Genomic DNA, 6,135 nt, shown 5'->3' on the forward strand with positions numbered 1-6,135 from the left:
CTTTCTTTCTTTCTTTCTTTCTTTCTTTCTTTCTTTCTTTCTTTCTTTCTTTCTTTCTTTCTTTCTTTCTTTCTTTCTTTCTTTCTTCCTTTCTTTCTTTCCTTCCTTCTTTATACCTTTATATATCCTGTCCTAAAGCATAATATAACACAATGCCTGGCAACAGTAGACTTTATATAATTATTTATTCCTTTTCCCTTCTGCATTTTACAGATGGGGAAACTGAGGCTAAAAGCTAACTACCTGAGTTATTCAGGCTCACAAAGGCCAGTGTCTGAGGCATGAGTTGAATACTTGTGTTTGTGTGACTCTGTCTGTCTGTCTGTCTCTCTTTCTCTCTCAGAAAATAGAGTGCTGGAGGCAGGCCAGAACATCGCAGTGCACAGAGGCAGGCTGGGAGGAGGCCTGATCAACAAGGGGGACAAGTTGTCCCACCAAACACAAGGGCCACTACCAGGCCTATCACCAAAGGGCTAGGACTGGAGAGAGCAAGGTAAGAATCAAACGCAGGGCCCTTGTCCAGGACAGCATATATTCCTGGGACAACCACTCCATAGCCCAGAAATTTAAAAAGCCCCTATCAGGTCCTCCAAGGACCAGGATGTCAGAGTGAACCCAGACTGCTCCAACCTCCCCTCTGACCCTGAAAACATAGTAATTATTGCTCCAGGGCAAAACCCTCAACAGTAAAGGCTTGGGAATCCTAGAGGAAGGGCATGGCTAGGGCCCTGCCTCAAAATGGGTAGAAAGCAGACTACAAAGACTCTGGAGTCCTACTATCCTCAGAGGGAGGAAGCAAACTCAGAGGGAGACAATGTTGACTCCACACCCACAGCTGAAACATCTACAGGGAACGTCCCAAGCACAGAAAGCTCTCCTAGATGAGTTCAAAAGGATCTTTGAAAACCAAATGAGAGAGATAGAAGACAAAATGAATAAGTCTTTTAAAATCAAAATTGCAGAATTAGAAAAACATTATAATGAAGAAAACAGCTCCTTAAAAAGAAAAGTGTATGGTATGGAAAAGGAGCTCCAAAAACTAACAAAGGAAAATGATTTGCTAAAAACCAAAATCAACCAAAATGAAACAAATAACACTATGAAGAACCAAGAATTAGTCAAACAAAACAACAAGAATGAAAAATTAGAAAAATAAGTAAAATATCTCAATGGAAAAATAACTGACCTGGAAAACAGATCCAGGAGAGATAACCTGAGAATCATAGGCCTACAAGAAAATCATGATGAAAAAATGAGCCTGGACAACATCCTCCAAGAGCTCATCAAGGAAAACTTCCCTGAGATACTAGAACCTGAGGGTAAAATAGAAATCAAGAGAATCCACCGGACACCTCCTGAAAGAGATCCCAAAATGAAAAGTCCTCGAAATGTTGTGGCCAAACTCAAGAACTACCAGGTAAAAGAGAAAATACTTCAAGTGGCCAGAAAGAAACAATTCAAATATTGAGGAACCACAGTGAGGATTGCACAGGATTTGGCAGCCTCTACACGGAAAGATCAGAGGCAGTGGAATACAATTTTTCACAAGGCAAAAGAGCTTGGGTTACAACCAAGGATCACCGATCCAGCAAGACTGAGAATATTCTTCCAGGCAAAGAGATGGTCATTCAATGATATAACAGATTTCCAGACCTTCCTGATGAAAAAGCCAGAGCTCAATGGAAAATTCAATGTCCAATTACGAGATGCAAGAGTGACATAGAAAGGTAAACAAGGAAAACACACACCACACACACAAACACACACCCTGTTATTTAATAAGAGAAAACTGTTTATAGACAAGTAGAGGGTATGAGTATAAATTATGCAAAATGACGATTAAAAAAATCTTATTAAGGGCTACAAAGGGACTTCAATGGAAGAAGAGGAATGAATGAAGTGGAAAAGGGTAAATTATGCCACACAAAGAGGAATAAAAACAATACAGCAGAGGAAAAGAAGGGACGGAGATGAGTATTATATGAGATTTACCCTGATTGGTTCTGGTGCAAGGAGGGAATAACACAACCAGTTAAGCATAGGACTCTATGGAGAAGAGATGCAAAACATATCATAATAGAGGGAAAGAGGGGAGGGAGAGGAGCTTCGAATAAGATTTGTTCCTGTCCCTCTTGGTGCGAAGAAGAAATAATATACTTCATGAAGTATAAAAATATCCCACAGGCAGTAGGAGGGGGAAAGGGCTACGAAAGGGGAGGTGGTTAGAAGGGAGGGAAGAAGTAAGGGGAAAGGGAGGAAAAGGGAGGGGGGCTGATAAGGGAATACTGAGGGAGGCAGTTGTCACAAGGAAAACTATTAAGGAGGGGAAGGGAGAAGGGGAGAAAAAATATAAGTATTAACAGGGGAGGAAATAGGATGGAAGGAAAGAAACAGATAATAATTATAACTGTGAATGTGAATGGAATAAACTCTCCCATAAAACAGAGGTGGGTAGCAGAATGGATTAAAAATCATAATCCTACAATATGCTTTTTACAAGAAACACATCTGAAACAGAGGTATACACACCGGGTAAAGCTAAAAGGCTGGAATAAAATATATCATGCCTCAGCTAAAGTAAAAATAGCAGGGGTAGCAATCCTTATCTCAGATAAAGCAAAAGCAAAAATTGATCTAATTAAAAGAGATAAGGAAGGAAACTATATCCTGCTAAAAGGCACCATTGAGAATGAAGCAATATCATCACTTAACATATATGCACCAAGTGGTATAGCACCCAAATTCCTAGAGGAGAAGGTAAGGGAATTAGAGGAAGAAATGTATAGCAAAACTATACTAGTGAGGGACCTTAATCTCTCCCTCTCTAAACTTGATAAATCCAACCTCAAAATAAACAAGAGAGAAGTTAAGGAGGTGAACAGAATTTTAGAGAGGGTAGGTATGATAGATCTCTGGAGAAAACTGAGTGGGGATAAAAAGGAATATACCTTTTTCTCAGTGGTACATGGCACATACACAAAAATTGACCACGTTCTAGGACATAAAAACCTCACAATTCAGTGCAGAAAGGCAGAAATAATAAATGCATCATTCTCAGATCATGATGCAATGAAAATCATATGCAATAAAGGGCCATGGAAAGACAGACTAAAAACTAATTGGAAACTAAATAATTTAATCCTAAAGAATGAGTGGGTCAAACAAGAAATCATAGAAACAATTAGTAATTTCATTCAAGAGAATGACAACAATGAGACAACATACCAAAATTTGTGGGATGCAGCAAAGGCAGTTCTTAGGGGAAGTTTTATATCCCTGAGTGCATACGTGAATAAATTAGAGAAAAGGGAGGTCAATGAATTGGTCATGCAATTGAAAAAGCTAGAAAAAAAACACATCAAATATCCCCAATTAAATACTGAATCAGAAATACTGAAAACCAAAGGAGAGATTAATAAAATTGAAATTAAGAAAACTATTGAATTTATAAATAAAACTAAGAGCTAGTTTTATGAAAAAAATCAATAAAATTGATAGACCCCTAGTCAATATGAGAAAAAAAAGAAAGAAGAAATCCAAATTATGAGTATCAAAAATGAAAAGTGTGAACCTACCACCAATGAAGAGGAAATTAAAACAATAATTAGGAATTATTTTGCCAGTTGTATGCACATAAATTTGACAATCTTAGTGAAATGGATGAATATTTACAAAAATATAAGTTGCCCAGATTAACTGGAGGAAGTAATTTACTTAAATAACCCCATTTCAGAAAAAAAAAATCAAACAAGTCATTAGTGAACTCCCTAGGAAAAAATCTCCAGGTCCAGACGGATTCACTGGTGAATTCTATCAAACATTTAAAGAACAATTGATTCCAATACTCTACAAACTATTTGGGAAAATTAGTGAAGAAGGAGTCCTCCAAAATTCTTTTTATGACACAAATATGGTGCTGATACCTAAATCAGGAAGAGATAAAACAGAGAAAGAAAATTACAGAGCAATCTCCCTCATGAATATAGATGCAAAAATTCTAGATAAAATATTAGCAAAAAGATTACAGCAACTTATTACAAGAATAATACACTTTGATCAGGTAGGATTTATTTCAGGAATGCAAAGATGGTTTAATATTAGGAAAACCATCGGTATAATTGATCATATCAACAATAAAACTAGCAAAAACCACATGATTATCTCAATAGATGCAGAAAAGGCTTTTGACAAAATACAACACCCATTCCTATTAAAAACAGTAGAAAATATGGGAATAAATGGAGCCTTCCTTAAAATAATAGGTAGCATCTATTTAAAGCCATCAGCAAGTATTATATGTAATGGGGAGAAGCTAGAAGCATTTCCAATAAGATCAGGGGTGAAACAAGGATGTCTGCTATCACCCCTCTTATTCAATCTGGTACTAGAAATGTTAGCAGTAGCAATTAGAAAAGAAAAAGAAATCAAAGGAATCAAATTAGGCAAAGAAGAGACCAAGCTATCACTCTTTGCAGATGATATGATGATATACTTAGAGAATCCTAGAGAATTAAGTAAAAAACTACTTGAGACAATAAATAAATTTGGCAAAGTTGCAGGATATAAAATAAACCCACATAAATCCTCGGCATTCCTATATATTTCCAATGAAATTCAACTGCAAGAGATAGAAAGAGAAATCCCATTTAAAGTTACTGTAGACATTATAAAATATTTGGGCATCTACCTGCCAAAACAAACCCAAGACCTATATGAACACAACTACAAAACACTTTTCACACAAATAAAGTCAGATCTAACTAATTGGAAAGACATCAGTTGCTCATGGCTGGGTCAAGCTAAAAATAAAAATGACAATTTTACCTAAATTAAATTATATATTTAGTGCCATACCAATCAGTTTACCAAAAAACTACCTTCTAGAGCTAGAAAAAATAGTAACAAAATTCATTTGGGAGAACAAAAGGTCCAGAATATTGAGGGAATTAATGAGAAGAAATGCTAGGGATGGTGGACTAGTTATGCCAGATTTTAATCCATACTATAAAGCAGCAGTCCTCAAAACTACTTGGTACTGGCTGAGGAACACAGTAGTGGATCAATGGAATAGATTGGGTACATGAGACTCAGTGGTCAATGACTATAGTAATCTACTGTTTTATAAACCCAAAGACCCAGTTTTGGGGATAAGAACTCACTATTTGACAAAAACTGCTGGGAAAACTGGAATATAGTATGGCAGAAACTGGGCATGGACCATTATCTAACACCATATACCAAAATCAAGTCTAAGTGGGTGCATGATCTAGGTATAAAGGCTGATACTGTAAGCAATCTGGGAAAGCAAGGAATAGTTTACCTGTCAGATTTGTGGAGACAGGAAGACTTTATAACCAAACAAGAATTAGAGGGCATTATAAAATGCAAAATGGATAATTTTGATTACATTAAATTGAAAAGCTTCTGTACAAACAAAGCCAATGTAACCAGGATTAGGAGGAGGGAAGTGGAAAATAGGGAAAGAATTTTTACAACCTGTGTCATTGATAAAGGACTCATTTCTAAAATATACAGAGAATTGAGTCAAATCTATAAGAATACAAGTCATTCTCCAATTGATAAATGGTCAAAGGATATGAACAGGCAGTTTTCAGAGGAAGAAATTAAAGATATCTATAAGCATATGAAACAATGCTCTAAATCACTATTGATTAGAGAAATGCAAATCAAAACTATTCTGAGGTACCACATCTCACCAGTCTGATTGGCTAAGATGACAAAAGAGGAAAATGACAAATTCTGGATAGGATGTGGACAAATTGGAACACTAATGCATTGCTGGTGGAGTTGTGAACTGATCCAGCCATTCTGGAGAGCAATCTGGAATTATGCCCAAAGGGCTATAAATAATTTCATACCCCTTGACCCAGCAATACCACTTCTAGGGTTGTATCCCAAAGAGATCATAGAAGTGCAAAAAAGACCCATATGTACAAAAATATTTATAGCAGCTCTTTTTGTGGTAGCAAAGAATTGGAAATTAAGGGGGTGCCCATCAATTGGGGAATGGCTGAACAAGTTGTGGTATATGTATGTTATGGAATACTATTGTGCTATAAGAAATGAGGAGCAGATTGACTTCATATTTACCTGGAGAGGCTTATACAAAATGAT

The sequence above is a fragment of the Petaurus breviceps genome, unplaced genomic scaffold (assembly GCF_028583685.1).
Source record: "Petaurus breviceps papuanus isolate PSGF00001 unplaced genomic scaffold, PetGlider_PUasm1.0 229, whole genome shotgun sequence".
Taxonomy (NCBI): Eukaryota; Metazoa; Chordata; class Mammalia; order Diprotodontia; family Petauridae; genus Petaurus; species Petaurus breviceps.